Here is a 22,010-nt window from a genome sequence, read left to right as displayed (position 1 = left end):
GCATTTATAAATTCATCGAATGTAGTGAGGTGGTTTAATTTCGTCCCAGTCTATAAAATTAATTTCGGGCCATACTCAGCTCTTGCCGATTACCCGCCTACTAATCAGGGCGTCTGTCTCCTATGCTTTTGAGCGTGAATGGAAATTGTAGAAATTTTCTGTGGAGCAACATTTAATAATAAAGCGTTTCAAATCATCAAAAGCGATGAGCGGTAGCAGGCGCTTTCGATAAAGAACGGGGGAGTGCAGCGCCGCTGCTGTCGCCACGGCCGCTGCCAGTAGCCAGCAAATGGATGCCGGAGCTTTGCCGCATACGGCGTCCAGAGGAGGACAGTCTGCAGGAAATCTGCCGCAAAATCGTTACTAGATAAAATTTTGATATCGGTGTGTCACAAAGCGAAATAGATTGAATCTGCGCTACCATTACATTCACGTCTTCAGCATTCAGACAGAAGAGGCTATAAAAATATTTTATGCCAGCTGCTCTCGATCCACTGACATTATGAACAGAAACAACGCACGCTACCGCTAGACCACAGGCGTAATCAGCCTAGAGTCTCTCTATCTTGGGACAAGTTTTCCTCCAGGAAGTGCCGCAGTCTACAGTGTTGCCAGATTGTGCAGATAACCGGACTTAGAGAATTAGCGAGTTGGCCAGTTTCTTTGTCCCATGTCGCGATCGGCGCGGATTTAGCCTCTGAAGCGGCCGGCCGCCGGTCAAGTTTTATGTCAAAGAGTGTACATATCTGGCACGGTTCTTCCTCAATAAGACAAGATATTTTGAACACCATTTACACTGAAGTAATAAAAAAAACAGAAATATTATAATTGCACATAGAAACCAGAATTACACTCTAATACATGAACACGAGCCAGATGCTTTGTTGACTGAACCTGTGACCATATTTTACCTACATATATATTGACGAAAAATACGCTCTGATCATTACAACATCCCCATTCGAACAACATCTGCTGTCTAGCCCATCAAAACAACTGCACACGACATGGCCTCAACTAGTACAGCTATCGACATCCTCTCAGCAAGCACTGCCCACGGCAACCGCTGAACTACAACTGCCCACGGCAACTCCTCAACTACCACTGCCAGTGGAGGCGGCTGAATAATACTCTTTGGCGCAATCTCTGGCGCTGTGACTCAGTGTAGCCACCTTTCATATGCCCCTCCTCCACGGCTAGAATTTGATGGTATTTTTGCCAGCATTGGTGGTGAAAATACCACCAAATTCGTCCAAAAACATACAGACAAAAATAAAAGATAATATTAATATGTAAATATCACATAACTAAATAAATTTTGGCTTTGCACTGACTCTTCAATAACCTAATATACACTCCTGGAAATGGAAAAAAGAACACATTGACACCGGTGTGTCAGACCCACCATACTTGCTCCGGACACTGCGAGAGGGCTGTACAAGCAATGATCACACGCACGGCACAGCGGACACACCAGGAACCGCGGTGTTGGCCGTCGAATGGCGCTAGCTGCGCAGCATTTGTGCACCGCCACCGTCAGTGTCAGCCAGTTTGCCGTGGCATACGGAGCTCCATCGCAGTCTTTAACACTGGTAGCATGCCGCCACAGCGTGGACGTGAACCGTATGTGCAGTTGACGGACTTTGAGCGAGGGCGTATAGTGGGCATGCGGGAGGCCGGGTGGACGTACCGCCGAATTGCTCAACACGTGGGGCGTGAGGTCTCCACAGTACATCGATGTTGTCGCCAGTGGTCGGCGGAAGGTGTACGTGCCCGTCGACCTGGGACCGGACCGCAGCGACGCACGGATGCACGCCAAGACCGTAGGATCCTACGCAGTGCCGTAGGGGACCGCACCGCCACTTCCCAGCAAATTAGGGACACTGTTGCTCCTGGGGTATCGGCGAGGACCATTCGCAACCGTCTCCATGAAGCTGGGCTACGGTCCCGCACACCGTTAGGCCGTCTTCCGCTCACGCCCCAACATCGTGCAGCCCGCCTCCAGTGGTGTCGCGACAGGCGTGAATGGAGGGACGAATGGACACGTGTCGTCTTCAGCGATGAGAGTCGCTTCTGCCTTGGTGCCAATGATGGTCGTATGCGTGTTTGGCGCCGTGCAGGTCAGCGCCACAATCAGGACTGCATACGACCGAGGCACACAGGGCCAACACCCGGCATCATGGTGTGGGGAGCGATCTCCTACACTGGCCGTACACCACTGGTGATCGTCGAGGGGACACTGAATAGTGCACGGTACATCCAAACCGTCATCGAACCCATCGTTCTACCATTCCTAGACCGGCAAGGGAACTTGCTGTTCCAACAGGACAATGCACGTCCGCATGTATCCCGTGCCACCCAACGTGCTCTAGAAGGTGTAAGTCAACTACCCTGGCCAGCAAGATCTCCGGATCTGTCCCCCATTGAGCATGTTTGGGACTGGATGAAGCGTCGTCTCACGCGGTCTGCACGTCCAGCACGAACGCTGGTCCAACTGAGGCGCCAGGTGGAAATGGCATGGCAAGCCGTTCCACAGGACTACATCCAGCATCTCTACGATCGTCTCCATGGGAGAATAGCAGCCTGCATTGCTGCGAAAGGTGGATATACACTGTACTAGTGCCGACATTGTGCATGCTCTATTGCCTGTGTCTATGTGCCTGTGGTTCTGTCAGTGTGATCATGTGATGTATCTGACCCCAGGAATGTGTCAATAAAGTTTCCCCTTCCTGGGACAATGAATTCACGGTGTTCTTATTTCAATTTCCAGGAGTGTATAAAATACAGTAAGGAATACAAATGCTTGCATACATGTGATTGTACATAATAGTTTACACAAGTATCATGTGGTTAAACAATTCAATCAATAGCGTCAGTAATGACGAATAGGTGCAGGTAAGAGTCTCATAACATTTCATAAACAGTAAATACACAAAAAATCAGTTTATACAAATATTCACATAAAATCTTGTTAATAGTTCAATAAACAAGTAGCACTACTCAGAGTAGTTGACAGTTCCAACAGTAGCACCCAGCAATGGTCAACAGGTGCAAATAGCAGTCTCATAACATTTCATCAGCAGTAATTAAACAGCTTCAAGAGCGGCGTCCAGCAATAGCGAGCAGGCGCAGACACCAACAAGTGTCATCATCTCAGTAGAAGCAGTTCCATAAGTGGCACCCAGAAATGTTGAACAGGGGCAGACAGCAACAAGTGACTTTATCTCAGTAGAAGCAGTTCCATCAGTGGCACCCAGCAATGTTGAGCAGGTGCAGACAGCAACAAGTGACATCATTGCAGTAGACGCAGTTCCATCAATGGCACCCAGCAATGTTGAAAAGGTGCAGACACCAACAAGTGTCATTATGTCAGTAGAAGCAGTTCCGTCAGTGGCACCCAGCAATGTTGAGCAGGTGATGACAGCAACAAGTGACATTATTTCAGTAGAAGGAGTTCCAACAGTGGCACCCAGTAATGTTGAACAAGTGCAGGTAACAGTCCATGATATTCACTATCACTAATTAGACAGTTCATCAGAGTTCATCAGCAGTAATTAAACATTTCCAAGTGGCACCCACCAATGTTAATACGTGTAAGCACGAACAACAGTTTGAATGCATGCACAATTGCTTTTACAAAATTATTATCAAAGCTCTTACACTAAACATACAAATTATAATAAACACACAAATTATATCAGATAATTGTAATATTAAATATTACAAATACACAAATATCAGTAAACCTATAATATTTATGGGTGTCAGTGCAAGCCGCAACAAACAAGTAAAATAATATTTAGGAGATAGGTCGGTACCAATTATTTGGGATTAGGAAAGGAAACACACAAAACACACTCACTCATCTTTCATCCACATTAAGTACTACTGTGTAATTGAACAGTGTTAACTGTATAAATGCAATTCTGTCAAAGACTTGATGTTCGACATGTGTATCAAGTAGTAGTGGCTGCAATGTATAACAGTCAATAATAGTTAGTCAACGTCATAGTCATCATGTCAAGACCAATGTTTGCCAAGCCAAATCAAATGTACGGTTGCTGAACAACTGTCAGTGTGCCAAGATATGCAAATACTTCCTCTCTCCAAAAAAAGTATATACTGCTTATTGATTTAACGAAGTGTGTGTGTAGACAATCTTCATCCTCCTTGTTCCATATAAACCAACAACAAAATATGCTCCTCACTTACTTTACCTCTTATCCACCAAAACTCCAATAATCATCAGCATCACATAATCTTAATACTTCAATAATACCTCTTACGTCGATACATACAAACCTTATCATCAATACCATTTACCTTACCTCTTGTCCACCAAAACTCCAATAATCATCAACTTCACACAATCTCAATACCTCAATAATACCTCTTCAATACGTCGATACATATAAACCTTACCGCCAATATCATTTCACTTCCATAACAACTCTTTCCTCTAGTCAGTCTGCTCGAACAAGTACAGATAAAATCCTAGTGCAAACTTCAATTTATCATCCCATGCAATCCAAAGACACAATGTCCACACACAACATCTGTGTAATCCATCTGACCCAAATCTTCTACTCATTATGAATTATAAAATACATTTTGGTTACCTTGTCCATCATTAAATAAAAGAAATGCATACATAACCTCTAACAGCCTTTAGTTTGAATAACTCTCAGTAAGTAAGTACGAGTACGGAGTGTGAATGATCGTAATATTTCACAGTGTGTACACCACTTCAAGAAACATGGCAAAACAGAAGCAAACATGTGGAGTATTTCTTGTGTCAAGTGTCACTTGATATTTCAATTGCTCACGAAGAATGCAGTGTAATAACTGTCAATGGTCTAAACCTAGTGTTGGTATGTCATGTCGTTAGCTTCCTTCCTATTAGCGTAAATTTATACAGCTTCCATAAAACCTCCAGCTCATGTTACTTCAATGAAGTTTCTTGTACCAATGTCGTTCGTAGCATTATAGCAGTTCATTTTCTTATCTTAATATATAAGGCACTAAGCGTAAGCAAAACATGCAATAGCGAGTAAATATACCAGTAGAGAACAAAATGTTAACAAGTGGATGTAGCACAATCCCTATAACGAGGTTCTGCAAAGCGAACAATCTATAATTAATACCATAGTGTGACCTAATCTCCGTGTTTGTACACCGTATATCAGCATTTCTATATACCAAATTAAAGAGTAGTTATGACAACAAAACAGAAATGTGTAAATATGCAATCCATTCGCAAAGCAGCAAATATATATCTTACACAATAAACAGGTCATTAGCATCATATCAGCTTAAGCAAATAAATGTTCATATGTAATCTTAATAAGTAAACATGAAGACGCAAGCAGATAAATCACAAAGTATAACCTACATATAACCATATCAGCACAATTAATCATGTGACAATTATAATTTAAATAAATAAGCACAGCAGGCACATAATAAAAAAATATGACATCAGTGAAAAAGCATAGCAGCCAAGCGATGCATAATATACACAAGTAACAACCCTATTCATTAATCAATCATTGTCAAAATCAGTAAACACAAAGTATAAATCACGTAATCGCGAGCAGCAAATTACGTCTAAAATACGTACCTAAGTGGAAATATGTTACCTGAAAAATAAACTCAATTAATTGTTACCTTTTTAGTTTCTTCTTCGAAATTACATTCTTCCTGTAATTCTCTCGATAGCAAGTCCTCTTAACGTCGGACACACACAGAATTTACCTGAAGTTCTTAAATATTTTATACAAATGTATCCTAAAAAAACTGAACGTTAGTGACATAATTTATCATGTCACTATAGCTTTATACTGAATTTAATCAGAGAAATTAGACTGTGTATTTGTTTACGCACTAAGCGCTTGATCAGCTGTAGGTACGCGTGACGTAGGAAGCACGTAATACTTTGCGGTCAACGACTGCCTTGTGCGGCGCGCAGACTTGACTGTTGCTCTGAGTATGTGCCGCCGCCGGAACACGGCGCGGTATCCTTGTACTCTCTGCATGTCTACGTATAACTGCTAGTTTCTCAAAAGTCTGTCATTCCACAAAAATTTCAATGTTCGATATATGATGTATTCCCTTAGAGCGCCGAGATTTAAGGGTTTCTACTTCGACAGTGTTATCATGAATAATTTTGCGACCTCTATATGGACCGTTATAAAGCAGAAAAAATTTGCGACACAAGCCTTTTCCTTTGTGAGACAAACGATGAGACTTAATTAACACCTTTTGACCAACTGACAAGGTTTTTAAACGACCAGGACGTTTAGCTGATTTCTCTCTTCTAGCAGCCGCAGATGCAATATTTTCTAGAGCCAGGTTGACAACTTCAGAATGCCGCAGTTTCCGTGAAGGCGGAAAAGGAACGATTTCAGAAATGCGATTTGTCGGTGCCTTATTTTTTAATATCAATATAGGCGGTAAAGAAGTTGAATCATTAGGAAATTAATTCAGAATGTTTTGAAAAATATGAAGATACTGATCCCATGTTCTGTGATTCTGATGACAGTAAAGTCGACACAATTTATTGATTTCCTTCATCCATATCTCTGAAGCGTTAGATTGAGGGTGAAAAAGTGAAATGAAAATTGGTTTAATCTTACGACGCCGTAGAGTACGAAGCCAAATTTTAGAGCGAAACTGTGATCTATTATCTGATATAACCTTATCAACATGACCCACTTCTTTAAGAAAATGTTTGATGAAAGCATTAGATAATGAACGAGCTGTTGCTTTGCGTAAAGGTGTAAAACTCACATATTGTGATGTCACTTCCACTGCTACCAAAATGTACGCAAAACCATTAGTAGAACGAACCACTGGACCGAACAAATCAACTGCAGCCATGTCCTTTAATTTCGCTGGAATGATAGGAAACAACGGTGCTCTGTGAGAAATAGTTGGCGGCTTAGCCTTTTGACATAATTTGCATTTGGCAAGAACAGATCGAATGTGTTTTTCCATATTACTGAAGTAGCAATTTTCTCGTAATGAAAGCATTTTCTGGGACCAAAGTGTGCATAACTGAAATGTGTATACCAAACCAATTTATTAAACCACTCATCAGGAATGCAAACTAACCAAACAGAGTTGTCGACCGATTTTCGTTTAAAAAGATTATCATTGCGAACTAAATAATACTATCTAATCGCTACGCTTTCCTTTCTCCTCCACTTGTCCTTAACGTCCTTCCAGATTGGATCCTTATTTTGCTCCTTAGCGATGTCGTGGAGCGAAGACGAAATAAAATTTTCAAACACAACACCTTGAATATACGTCAAACAATAATTGTTTTCTTTGCAGTCCTCCTCAGCACTTTGTTTCAAACTCATAGGTGCACGTGATAATGACTCAGCAATAATATTTGAAGAACCATGTATGTAAACAATACTAAAATCAAGTTCCTGTTGATACAGCGCCCATCGTGACAATCTTCCATGTGTTAATTTTGTTGACATAAGAAATTCCAAAGCTCGATGATCGGTGTAAACCTTAGTACGTCTGCCATACAAAAATATGCGAAATTTTGTGAAAGCCCAAACAACAGCCAAGGCTTCAACTTCTGAACTACCACTGCCAGTGGAGGCGACTGAATAATACTCTTTGGCGCAATCTCTGGCGCTGTGACTCAGGGTAGCCACCTTTCGATGGGTCATACAAGTTTTGTAAGTGCGGTATCCTTTACAGATGAACCAGCCTTTCCTAAAATTCTCCAAATTAGCTGAAATCGCCCATTCGCCTTCTCTACTACCTTTTTTAAGCGATCGTTTCATGTCGTAACGCTTTTCAGTATTGCACCCACATACGCTGCACACTAGTTATGCTGTATTCGAACATTACGGTAAGACTCATCTGCATTAACTTACATTTTTCTGGATGTGGGATCATTCATAACAACAACCAGAAAGTTTGTCTAAGTCCTATTGTATCCTCTTATGGTCATTCAGCGACGACACCCTCCCGTCACAGCGTGGCCAATAAATAGTTGCAGATTGCTACTTAACGTGTTCGTGAGATAATTTAAGTACGCAGAGAAAAAGAGTGGTCCTAGAACACTTCCCTGGGGCACTTTCGACGACACCGGTGTCTGTGATGAATAATCACCGTCCAGGACATCATACGAATTAATAATTCTTTTTAGCCACTCACACTTCTAGGAACCAATTCCATATACTCATACCTTCGTTAACGGTCTGCAATGGGGCACCTTGTGAAACGTTCTCCACAAATCTAGCTGTATGCAATCTGCCTGTTGCTCTTCCTTCTTGGTTCGCAGAATACGATGTGACAAAAGGGCAAGCGGAGATCCGCACCATATATCCTTTTTAAATCCATGCTAATTTGTGGACAAAAGTGTTTTCTTCTCAACTTACACTCTTGCTTCGTGGTGAGTCTTTTTTGTCTTAGATGTTTTGTATTCGAAACTGAGAATATGTTGAATAATTCTGCAGAGAACCGATGTTAATGATATTCTTCTGTAGTTTGCCGGACAGTTCTTTTAAGCTTCTTATATAGAGGAGTCACCTGTGGTTTTTGGCGTTCGCTTGGGACAAGGAACTAAGCGAGAGATTCGCGATAAGTGCAAACTAAGTAAGGGACCAATAGCTTAGAATACTCGTTCTAAAACCGAAATGCAATTCAATCTGCACCTGACGACTTTTTTGTGTTCAACTCTTTCAGTTCCTTTTCTACACCAGTGATGCCTATTACAATGTAATCCAGACGGAGATTTGTACGACGGTCAACAGGCGGTAAACGTGCACTATCCACCTGCGCTTGTGATTTCTTAAATGTGATTTTTAAAAATCCAGTTATCCCTTCATTGTCTTCTATTACCACACCAGAGGGGCTAGTGAGTGACTAGCCTTGGAACCGCGTAGTGATTTTACGCAGGACCAGAATATTCGGGTTTTTGGAAAGATCTTTGCTAAGGGATGACGGTGGAAGCTGTATGCTTCGTCCATCGATCTTTTTATAGATGCACAAATACCTGTTGATTTTTAACTGTCGCCAACTGTGCGTTCTTTTTTAAAACGATATTTCAAAAGTCGTTGCTTCATCAGCAATTGCCGAATTTTGATATTAAACCTCGATGGGTCTGTTCCGTCCGTAATCCATTGAATGTCATTTGAGTAGCAAATCCATTAGGGATATTTATACCCTTTAAGGTTGCCTAAGTCGGCTGTTGGTGATCGTGAAGTGGAAAGGATAAGGAACGACAGCAACTAAACGAGGACAATGCAGAACTAATGTACTGACGGACATAGACAGTCGAGCGTTGTGACCAATGGTTGCCATAAATTGATGAGATCAGCGGAAGGATTCACTCGTGAGTCTCGAAGTGCTTCCAGCAGTCCAGCTTGGGCAGTGACTACTTGTGTGTAAGTAGCTGAAAAGAATTCGGTGCAATGGTCGAACAGCTCCTCACAAACCACACAGTAGTGTAGTCCTTGTTAAGCAATGCTTGATGTGGTAAAAATCGCGACATCACTGGACAATGGGTAGTGCGAAATGATGGTTTGGAGTGACGAATGAAGGTATACCCTGTGGTAATTACATAGAAGGTCTTGGGTTCGACGAATGGCGAGAGCACGTTACTTACCCTCGCTCCTAGTGCCAGTACTTCAGAGTCCTAAGTTCGTTTCTGCTGCGCCAGGGTGGAACAGTTCCTCTCGTGCATGGACACCAAATTGCATTTGGTGCCGGAAAAGTATTCTGGGAGTGCCTTAAGATGGGACAGTTCTTTTTAATTGTGCCAGAGTGGTACAACTCCAGAACAGTCACCGAACCAAATAGTAAATCACCAACATGAGTTTCTGTAATTTTTGACGCCTTGGTATCAGAAGATCAAAATCAGTTGCAAAACGATTTAGACAAAATACCTCTAGGGTGAGGAAAGTGGAATTGTCTCCTAATAAGGGAAGTGTTAGGTCATCCACATGAGTACGAAAACAACTCTGTTGAACTTCAATTACACGATAACTCACACAAATGTAAGGGCTGTCAATTCAACCAAACTACATTTACAAACAAACTAACTTGGAACGATCACACAGATAATGTTATGGGGAAGGCTAGCCAAAGACTGCGTATCTTTGGCAGAACACTTAGGAGATGCAAGATGTCTGCTAAAGAGACTGCCTAGACTACGATCGTCCGTCTGCTGCTAGAGTAGAGTACTCCTGTGCTTTATGGGACCGTTACCAGATAGGTTTGACAGAGCACATCGAAAAGCCCAAAAAGATCAGATCGTTTTGTATTACGGCGAAATAGCGTGTCAAGGCGAGATGGGGTGGTAACCGTTAAAACATAGGCATTTTTCTTCGCGGTGAGATCTCTTCCCGAAATTTCAATCAGTAAATTTCTCCTCTGAGTGGGGAAATATATTATTACTACCGATATAAATGGAGTAAGATTATATTCGTAATAAAATAAGAGGAATCGGAGCTGCTACAGAAAAATTTAGGTGTTCAGTTTTTCCCATGCACTGTTAGAGAGTGGAACGGTAGAGAAATAGTCTAAAGCTGGTTTGAGGATGCTTTTTAATGTGAACTGCAGGATAATCATGTAGATGTAGATGCAAATAGAGCAGTGAAGTATAGAGAAGATGTGGGGGTTTTTCTATTAATTATGATGTTGTTCGCTTACGGCGCTTAAGAAAACGCTAAATGCAGAATATCGTGAACACACATTACAACAATGTGTAATCCGTATAGCACAGAAACAGTTCTTAAATGATGATATTTCACATCAGCTTGACAGTGCACCCGGTCATAATGCAGCATCCGTGAGCAAATCGTTTGTACGAAAGCTATTCGGAAAGGAAGGAACGATAGGTCGCGAAATGGAAACCACAGTGAAAATCAAAGGTGTTTTATATGCAACAGTTAGCTACAACTTCCAGCTAGTTATCTCCATAGTCGCCGATACTACTTAGACGTTTGTCGTAGCGTTGTACCAACTTTCCAATACCTTCGTTATAGAAGGCAGCCGCCAGTGCTTTCCGCCAGTTCTCTATGCTGACCTACAGCTCGTTGTCTGGGCCAAAATTTTGTCTTCATAACCAGCGGTTCATATGAACAGACATGAAACTCGGAGGGAGACCATTACCGGCTGTACTCTGGGTAATCAAACACTTCCAATTGAAAACGTTGCACGAGCGTCTTCATTGCCCCTGCAGAATGCGGCTGAGAGTTGGCTTGACGAAGGAAACGCACGACAGTAATGTAATGTTGGCTGCATAGCTTCAGGCGAAATTTATCGCCAGGCCGTCTCACTTGTACCAGGTATCTTTATGTGCTACCTGTGTGCTCAGAACTAAAAAGAGCGAAATAATGCGATCGACGGACGTACTAGGGACACTGTCCAGCACACCTGTGCTAAACTTCATCTGATTTTCACTGTGGTTTCCATTTCGCGACCAATCGTTCCTTACATTCCGAATAACCCTCGAACACAATAAAAGCTTTGGAACGGACTTGCTTGCACAGGGTCCCGACTTGAATTCAATGAAATATCTTTGGAATGAGTTAGAGCGTCTACTTAGCTCCAGACCCCAACATCTAATATCATTAGCTTCTTTGTTTTCGGTTCCTGAGTAAGAAAGGGCTGCCATTCCTCCATACACATTCAATACCTAGTTGATAACGTTCCCAGCAGAATTCAAGCCGTCATGAAGGCGAAGGGTGGACCCATCAGATAAACGTTCATTTGCATGTGTCCGGATTCTTTTGATCGGATAGTGTATTTATCTCTAATTTCTCGAACTTTCTCTTTGTGGTCAATTCGCTTGGCCTGTGTAGAAGGAAGTAACAGATTTACGTATTCTCTCGGAATATCAATAGTGAACCTCTCCGATGCTCAACGCCTGTCGTCTAGCGCCTGTCACTGAAGTATTCTGCTCATCTCTGTAACGCTCTGGAAACGAATAAACGATACCATGAAGATACTCGCCACTCATCGTAGCAACCTCTCTGTTTCTTCTGTTGATACAACCTTGGAAAGGGTCCCAGACTGAGGATCAGTTCTCAGGATTTGGTCAGAGAAGTGTTTTATAGTCTACTCATCTGGTGGACGAATCACACTTTTTTAATATTCTTACTATTAAATTTAGTCTGGCATCAGCTTTTCTTACGATTTTTTTTTGTGTGGACATCCCAATTCAGTTGTTTCTGAAAAGGTAGGGGGCACAAAACACAATGTACTAGCATAGCGACCTAGTAGCAGAAAAAAGTGTAAAAATTTTACAGTGAGAAAATACACAGTTAAATACAATCCTCGAAATGCAAGGGTGTAAGATGATAATTGAAAAAGAAGTACGATCGATCGACGTTGGCGGGTCAAAATGAAATTATCAGAATATTTCGAGTACTAAACAGTTGCAATAAAATGCTTAACAGAGAATTACAGGTCAAGATCAAGCAAATAATTATTCTTAGAAACTGCACAAACTTCCTAAGGTCCAATGTCAAATATCTATAAAGGCGAAGCCATTTCAAGTAATACAGTTAACTTTACTTTATTATGCTTATCCATTACGGATAATTTAGAACCGTGACTGTATATTAATGTAAATAAATTATACACAACTGCAACCAGTCACTTTTTCATTAATAATGCTTTATTACATTAACCGGTTTTCGAACCCTTTCAGGTTCATCTGCAGATGATTTCGGCAGAATCCGGGAAGTTACATCATTACTGGTAGTAGCATAATGCTGGGTGCTGGTTCTATGGCAGAAAGATGGGTCACACTTCAGTGTATCGCCATGACTATACCTTATCTTTCGATATCGATGTAAATGTAGTTTTTACTTACTGCGACAGTATAGGCGGCTTTTTTGGTATCTGTCTGCCTCCATTTTGATGTCCAGAACACTTTCACACGAACTATATTAGTTCACACTTTAACAGTGACACTTTACCAGCATCCAGCATGCGCTTTACAACTGTTGCTTATAACAAAGATCTTGACAGAGAGATATGGCATAAGCCTAGTTTGTACAGAGATGTAATTTGTTGTTCTTTACATGTGTTAAAGTCGATATAAGTGTGAACTAATATAGTTCGTGTGAAAGTGTTCTGGACATCAAAATAGAGGCAGACAGATACGAAAAAATCCGCCTATACTGTCGCAGTAAGTAAAAACTAAATTTACATCGATATCGAAAGATAAGGTATAGTCATGGCGATACATTGAAGTGTGACCCATCTTTCGGCCATAGAACCAGCACCCAGCATTATGCTACTACCAGTAATGATGTAACTTCCCGGATTCTGCCGAAATCATCTGAAGATGAACCTGAAAGGGTTCGAAAACCGGTTAATGAAATAAAGCATTATTAATGAAAAAGTGACTGGTTGCAGTTGTGTATAATTTATTTAAGTTAACTTTACATTCAACTTTCATTGAGGAACAGGATGGCTCAGCTATCAAGAACAGATTACGGCAACACTGACAGATCTTAAGTGGGTAGAATTACGCTACAAGATACATTAATAGCTTCTGCGACAGATACCAGATAACTGAATTAATGGACAGCAACTATGCAGCAATTCTATAATTGGGGAAGGAGCTTAAGGACTGACATGAATTACATGATATTAGTAACTGTTTTGAGGTTTTACGCTCAAACTCCGAAAGCTTCGTGTTGAAGAAGCAGCCAAAATACCAGGTTAAATTTATACTACAGGCCGTCTCTAGGCGGTGTTCCTTGGATTTGCTTAAGTGAGATTTAGAAGAATTTTCGTGCACTAATTCAAATACAGGTGAAATACAAAACACAGAGCGACACAAACACTTAAGCTCAGCGGTTACACGAATGGAAACACCATCAATAGCCGACCAAATATACACACAGAGCCAACTAAGTCCGTTGGGCAGTAAGAGCAAATAAACAAATCACAAGATAATAGTTATACAGACAGCTACATCAGAAAACGTCAAATGACACGTAATGCGGACTTACTATAATCAGATGGCCAACTGTCTTATCGGAATAGATATCTTTTCCACGGATTTATGAGGATTTTACAAAATGATTTGGTGAATACTATCAAACCCATCAACGAATACAACGAGACCCTTTCTGGTTTGCCCCTGGTAAATGGCTTTGCCAGAGCCTGGGGCTGCAGAGTGAAAATCTCATTCTGGAAACATCCCCCAGGCTGTGGCTAAGCCATGTCTTCGCAATATCCTTTCTTTCATGAGTGCTAGTCCTGCAAGGTTCGCAGGAGAGCTTCTGTAAAGTTTGGAAGGTAGGAGAAGTAAGGCTGTGAGGACGGGGCGTGAGTCGTGCTTCGGTAACTCAGATGGTAGAGCACTTGCCCGCGAAAGGCAAAGGTCCCGAGTTCGAGTCTCGGTCGGGCACACAGTTATATATATAGTTAATAAGCGTAATCAAACAGTAGTGTATTTCTTCACCTATTTATACGCAATATCTTAAGTCTGTTTATGGCCAAAATAAGATTCCATTAAACATTGATCTTTCTCAGGCCCTTGGGTTAAACTACAGCATTCTGGCTTTGCTATTTTCCTATACACAACCACACCAATTGCAAACAGGATGATGGAACCTCTGAGGTTACCCAGCAGATCTTTTAGCATACTGTTAACAATAACGGCTTTATGAAACTTCCTTCAGGTTTTCCTGAAATTTACATACGACGACCTATCTCCATTTACAGTCACTTATAGAGTGTGCGTGCTCCTTGCTGGTTCGTAGAAGAGTTTCTGTGAAGCCTGGAAGGTAGGAGACGAGATACTGGCAGAATTGAAGATGTGAGGACGGGTCGTGAGTTGTGCTTCGGTAGCTCTAATGGTAGAGCACTTGCCCGTGAAAGGCAAAGGTCCCGAGTTCGAGTCTCGGTCCTGCTCACAGCTTTAATCTGCCAGGAAGTTTCATAGTACAATGTTGATACAAGCACATCTGTTACAGAGCACTCCGATCAGATCCCATTTTTGAACTTGGAGTTCTGCAGTAGACAGCCCTTATATATTCCCATATTAACTCGACGATTTTGTCGAGACTGACTGAAATTGGCACGGGATCATCGAAATTCAATCGTAAATAAATGCAAAAGTGTCGCCTCGTCTAATAAATCTTTTTTTTACATAAGACTGATGATCCAGTCTAGATACGCTGTCAGACGGGTGAAAGGCTGCGCTAAATACGAGGGGCGTTCAAAAAGTAATGCAACGCATCATTTTTTCGGCCAGTTTCGGTTGAAAAATGCACAATTTGATAATTTTCTGTGGCACATCGTGGAATATTGCCGCTTCAGCGCCTACAGTTTCATGTGATTACAATAGGTCGCGGAGCTTTGCCTTCAAAATGGCGTCTGTAAAGGAGATGCGTTCCAGGCGGAGTGCATCAATTGAGTTTGTTTTATTGGGGAAACAGAGCATCGCAGGGATTCATAGGTGCTTGCAGAATGTCTGCGGGGACATGGCAGTGAAGAAACGCACGATGCGTCCTTGGATGGGAGTCCATCATCATCACAACGAGGTCACGCAAACCTGTCCGCTCTCTCGCGTGCCCGCAGGTCAGACGCAGCTGTGATTGATCGCCACAAAAATGCGAACGAACTTCTTCTTCTCCACGAGAACGCGAGGTCTCACACACGTCTGCACACTCGGAAGGAGCTCACTAAACTTCATTCGACTGTTCTTCCTCAGTCCGGATATTGCGTCATACTACATCAATTCGCCTGGCCCGGTGAAGGATGTACTCTGCGGGAAGCAGTACGTACATTATGGGAAGGTTATTGATGCAGCGAGACGTTGACTCCGATGTCGACCAGTAGGGTGGTACTATGTGGGCATACACGGCTTCCACTAGTGTACCGTGAATATCAGGTGACAAAGTTGCTGCAGGCTCTTTAATGGTGTGGGGTGTAAGCAGTCTATATACGACCCTGACGGGTGACACGTACGTAAGAATCCTGTGTAATCACGCTAACCCATTCAGGTCTATTGTACATTCCGGCGGACTTGGGCAGTTCCAGCAGGACAATGCGACACGCCGCACATCCAGAATTGCTGCAGAGTGGCTCCAGGAATATTCTTCTTAGTTTAAACAGTTCCGACGGCCGCCAAACTCTCCAGACATGAACACTGTTGGGCATATCTGGGATGCTTTGGAGTCCATGCCACGTCGTGCTGCGGCACTTCTGCATGCTCGCGGTAGCCCTACACGATATTAGGCAGGTATACCAGTTTGTTGGCTCTTCAGTGTGCTTACTGTATGGAAAGAATCGCTGTTGACGTCAGACCCACCAGCCTCCTGCTGGAGTGAATTAATAACATGGATAGAGGAGGGTAGAGGGGGATATGGACAGACAACTACGGGGAAGGAGGGGATGGACACAGAGGTGGGAAAGGAGAGGGTAGAAATTGACAGACACAGGGAATTAGATGGACAGAGAAAAGAAAGCAAAGGTGTTAGACCAAGAAATGGGGAGGAAGAGATGGGCAGATGAACAAGGAGAGGGGGTAGGAGAAGACTGTTTGGGAAGGGGGGGAGGGGGTGAGGGGGAAAAGGAGATGGAAGAAAGTGAGAGGAGAAGGAGCTGAACTAAGAAGTGGGGGAGAGGGGGAGCAGATCAACTAATAGGAGACACAAATAGGTTTCTAAGAGGGCAACGACAAGTACTCGGCTAGTTTTATTATAAAACTGTGGGGACGGTATGTACAGTTTTAGCTTATCTTACGTCTGACGCTACATTCCTACTGTGAGGCAGAGACACACCTTAATGCCACAGCGGTGACTAGCGGCAACGTTAACGCTAATTGTACATCGAAATACCGTAGCACAGACTTTATTCAATAAACTATGGGTTCTAAAATAAAATGTTAATACACTTTCTTGTCAATCTAGATTAAATACACCAGGGAACCAAAACGCGGGACCCTACTATCACGTTTTAAAAACCAAACAAGAAACTTCCTCACAGATTTAAATTGTGTGCCGCTTCATGACTCCAGCCTTGGACTTCCGCTTTTTCAGGGAAAATGTTCTGCGAACTTCCTTTCATTTTAGTCGGGCCTACATGAACCCTTTCTAGCCCCCCCATATGCTCATAGTTTTTTGCCATTACCATCATGACATCTTTGACATTCAAGGTCTTTAGTTTTAAAAAACTTATAACATTTCTTAACAAAAATTGTATGTTCGATGTGTCTTTTATTTCCTTGTTTTTCTATAAAAATAAAAATCAAACATACACCCAGTTTCTTCTTAACATTTTTTGAAAACAAAACTTCAAGTTAAGGAAAAAAACGCAAAAATCATTCCTCGTAAATGAAAGTAAATTGTTTTCTTCCATGTAAATATTAGAATTTTTTCACTTAAAAGTAAGTTTTGTTTTCCTGCAACTAATCTTATCGGTTTTATTTTGCTTCGTGTAAAATTGAAGCCATGACACAAAGGAAATTATATGATACGGAATTTAAAATGCTCGTTTCTCTTTGTTTTTAAAAAAAGCGTAAAAATCAGCTGTTCTTCCATAATAACGTGTCTAATACAACATAAAAAAGAAAAAAAAATATTTTATTGGTTCATTGTTTTTAAGATTAATAGTTATGATCAGTGAAATCTATGCCATTGTATCCTTATTTCCATAGGTTATCGGTACGTGTATCGTGATGACACTACTGTGGAAATGTTGTAAAGTTCTCTCAGTAATCTTATCTGTTCTGTTTTCCTTGTGGGATGATGAAAAGTACTGCGTGTCCTTTGTTCCAGTAGACAGCATGGGTACGGAACTGAAACTGGATCCAGTAAATCTGTTATTGTGAAGATTCTGGAAGACGTTCTTTTGATGTTTGCCATCTCGGACTAAGTTCTAAACTTCTTCGTGTAGAAATCTGCTTCGTAATTCTCTGTCAAGACGTATTTCATGCACATTGGTGAGACCGTGACATAGATGGCGTAAAGCTTTGTATTTATTGGTATCTTCCTGTTTACCACTTTATACCACCCGCTCTAAACATCGACGAGAACTCTTCGCTGAGAGTATTTCTGCAATTGGCATTCTAGTCTCTGCTCTTACATATGCGTCCAGTATAATGGATCTGTTGTTGCCTTCCCTTAGTTTTTCACATATTTACTTTGCTTTCATAATGTCTTTGTCAGGGGTTTTCCTTTGCATTTCAACTAGGAATTGTGTAAGGAGGTAAATTGCGTCGGGAACGTTTTACACTCGTATTGGAGGACTAACACTGAAAAGAACTACACTGATAGAAAAGAAGAGCAACATCAGAAAATGATTGAAACAGAGTAATGCATTTTCGGGAATAGATTTCTCTAGGTAACGTATATAAGTTATTATCGTTTCAAGACAACAGATTATGCCATGGTAAATGTGAAATGCTGGTTCATTGATAACCGGTGCAACCGCCAGAATGTTGAATGCGAGCATCCAAACGTGAATGCACTGGTTTTTTTTTACAGATGCCGGCTGTCATTCTGTGGGAAAAATTCTGAGAGCATTCTGGGTTATGACAAAGCTAAGTGGGCGGCCGCTATCTCATTGGAATGCAGTTTGTGAATGGTAGCAGATGAGGTCAAATCATCAGACAGGCGTACAAAGTTGCAGTCAGGGTGGATAGGATAACCATCTAAGCGCTCCTACCGTTATAAGAAATCGCACCCCACTCCGTTGCGTATAGTAGACCGGTTGGTTGCAAGCCTTCAACTGGCCTCGTCGTAACCAACACACGGTCGTCACTGGCACGTAGGCAGAACCAGTTTTCATCAGAAAGTGCAACAGCCCTCCACCCTGCCCTCCAATGAGCTCTCGCTTGACACCAATGAAGTCGGAGATGCAGGTGATTTGGAATGCAAGCTACAGGTCGTCTCCTTCGGAGCTGTTGTTGAACTAACCTTTTCTTTACAGTGTAGCTGTGGTGCCAGCTGTTGCTCAGATTGATACTGCAGACGCAGTAGGTGCGCCAGAACCATACGCCGAACACGATGGTCTTCCCTCTCGTTAGTGACACTTGGCAGTCCGTAGCTCGGTCTTCTTGCGACCATACAAGCCCGTGACCACTGCTGCCAGTAACCATGCACATTGCTTAGCCACAGCCTGGGGGGTGTTTCCAGAATGAGATTTTCACTCTGCAGCAGAGTGTGCGCTGATATGAAACTTCCTGGCAGATTAAAACTGTGTGCCCGACCGAGACTCGAACTCGGGACCTTTGCCTTTCGCGGGCAAGTGCTCTACCATCTGAGCTACCGAAGCACGACTCACGCCCGGTACTCACAGCTTTACTTCTGACAGTACCTCGTCTCCTACCTTCCAAACTTTACAGAAGCTCTCCTGCGAACCTTGCAGAACTAGCACTCCTGAAAGAAAGGATATTGCGGAGACATGGCTTAGCCACAGCCTGGGGGGTGTTTCCAGAATGAGATTTTCACTCTGCAGCGGAGTGTGCGCTGATATGAAACTTCCTGGCAGATTAAAACTGTGTGCCCGACCGAGACTCGAACTCGGGACCTTTGCCTTTCGCGGGCAAGTGCTCTACCATCTGAGCTACCGAAGCACGACTCACGCCCGGTACTCACAGCTTTACTTCTGCCAGTACCTCGTCTCCTACCTTCCAAACTTTACAGAAGCTCTCCTGCGAACCTTGCAGAACTAGCACTCCTGAAAGAAAGGATATTGCGGAGACATGGCTTAGCCACAGCCTGGGGGGTGTTTCCAGAATGAGATTTTCACTGCAGAGTGAAAACCATGCACATTGTCTACATTCCTGTCAAGTCTTTATGCAATATCACAGTAGGACCATCCAGCTTCTCGCAAGCCTATTAGACTGCCTCTTCCAACTTATTGTGGTGTCGATAATGGGACCTTCGTTACCTTGAAGGCATTCTTCTTTAACATTACCGAGTCCAGTCTCAAAGGTAACTATTGCTCATGACTATTAGTGCGTGGAGTGAAAGCAAACCTTATTTGCATTCTCACATTGGTGCTACTAGCGCCACTTTCTGCGATTGGCGCGGGATCTGAAGAGACGGCATTTTCCCGATCTAGAAACACGCCTCCCGTGTTTGGTTTATGTCGCAAAACTCCTTCTCGGTGTTGCTATTTCTTTCCGTCAGTCCATTTCATTATTCAAGTGAGAAGATAAGCAATGCAGAGTTCTATTTCCCCACATCTTGTATGTATAGCACACATCTAGGGTTTGTTATTTGTTGTAGACATCTGTATGATTAGGTCCTCCATTTTTGTGTGAGCGATCAAACTTAGAACAAACGCCCGCGGCTAACGAAATGGTCTAGAGTAGCGATAGTTCTTTGGACTGTTCCTCGAGGTAAAGGCAGCATTTACACCACGTAACCGATTTTATAGACCACAAAAACATTTGCAGCCATTACGCTTTGGAAGTGGTCTAGTTTTCTTATACTATTCTCTTTTCATTGGCTCTGATGCTTGTGAGGAGCGTCCTATAGTTCGCGTTATAGTGTGCTGAATAATGTGTCGGAAATCATTTCCTGAACACATTACATTCGTGGCTACGGGCAATTGCCTTGTTGTTGCGGATTAATTCTCTGCCCAATGTTCATAATACCGGATTTCCTTGTGTTGAGTTTGGCGCCAGACAGACTTTCATTGCTATTTACTGTCCGCATTACTCTGTCGAGTTCAGTTGTAATTGTTAGCAAAAAACTGATGTCGTCAGCAAAAAGCCATGCACACTCTCTTCTGTTCATTTAAAAGTAAGACCTGTAGTTGCTGTGCTAGGCTAGCGAGCAAAGGTTCAGTCTTGAAGACAAAAAGTGCCAGTCACATACTGCGAATCGAAGCCCTCCACGAAGTCTGACACTGTCGCACGTTTAATCTTGCAGACTGCTGCTCTTTATGTAATATCTCTATAGTCGCAGTCTGTTCGAAAGATTGTTCTGTCTGTATCAAATTTTTTGTGGTATGTTCCGGCCACCATCGTGATAACAGTTTTAATACTGGGGGATAAAATATGGGTACAAATTTTATAATCATTGTAGAGGAAAGTGATTGCTTTGGAATGTTCAACTTGATTTTTAGAAATTGAAAATACCGTTCCTTCTAAAAGTTCCTTTGGGATATGAGAATTAAAATTTGTTAGTTCCTCACACATACACTCCTGGAAATTGAAATAAGAACACCGTGAATTCATTGTCCCAGGAAGGGGAAACTTTATTGACACATTCCTGGGGTCAGATACATCACATGATCACACTGACAGAACCACAGGCACATAGACACAGGCAACAGAGCATGCACAATGTCGGCACTAGTACAGTGTATATCCACCTTTCGCAGCAATGCAGGCTGCTATTCTCCCATGGAGACGATCGTAGAGATGCTGGATGTAGTCCTGTGGAACGGCTTGCCATGCCATTTCCACCTGGCGCCTCAGTTGGACCAGCGTTCGTGCTGGACGTGCAGACCGCGTGAGACGACGCTTCATCCAGTCCCAAACATGCTCAATGGGGGACAGATCCGGAGATCTTGCTGGCCAGGGTAGTTGACTTACACCTTCTAGAGCACGTTGGGTGGCACGGGATACATGCGGACGTGCATTGTCCTGTTGGAACAGCAAGTTCCCTTGCCGGTCTAGGAATGGTAGAACGATGGGTTCGATGACGGTTTGGATGTACCGTGCACTATTCAGTGTCCCCTCGACGATCACCAGTAGTGTACGGCCAGTGTAGGAGATAGCTCCCCACACCAAGATGCCGGGTGTTGGCCCTGTGTGCCTCGGTCGTATGCAGTCCTGATTGTGGCGCTCACCTGCACGGCGTCAAACACGCATACGACCATCATTGGCACCAAGGCAGAAGCGACTCTCATCGCTGAAGACGACACGTCTCCATTCGTCCCTCCATTCACGCCTGTCGCGACACCACTGGAGGCGGGCTGCACGATGTTGGGGCGTGAGCGGAAGACGGCCTAACGGTGTGCGGGACAGTAGCCCAGCTTCATGGAGACGGTTG

Source organism: Schistocerca cancellata, chromosome 9, assembly GCF_023864275.1.
Source record: "Schistocerca cancellata isolate TAMUIC-IGC-003103 chromosome 9, iqSchCanc2.1, whole genome shotgun sequence".
Taxonomy (NCBI): Eukaryota; Metazoa; Arthropoda; class Insecta; order Orthoptera; family Acrididae; genus Schistocerca; species Schistocerca cancellata.
The sequence above is the reverse complement of the archived record's forward strand: the minus strand, read 5'-3'. Positions refer to the sequence as shown.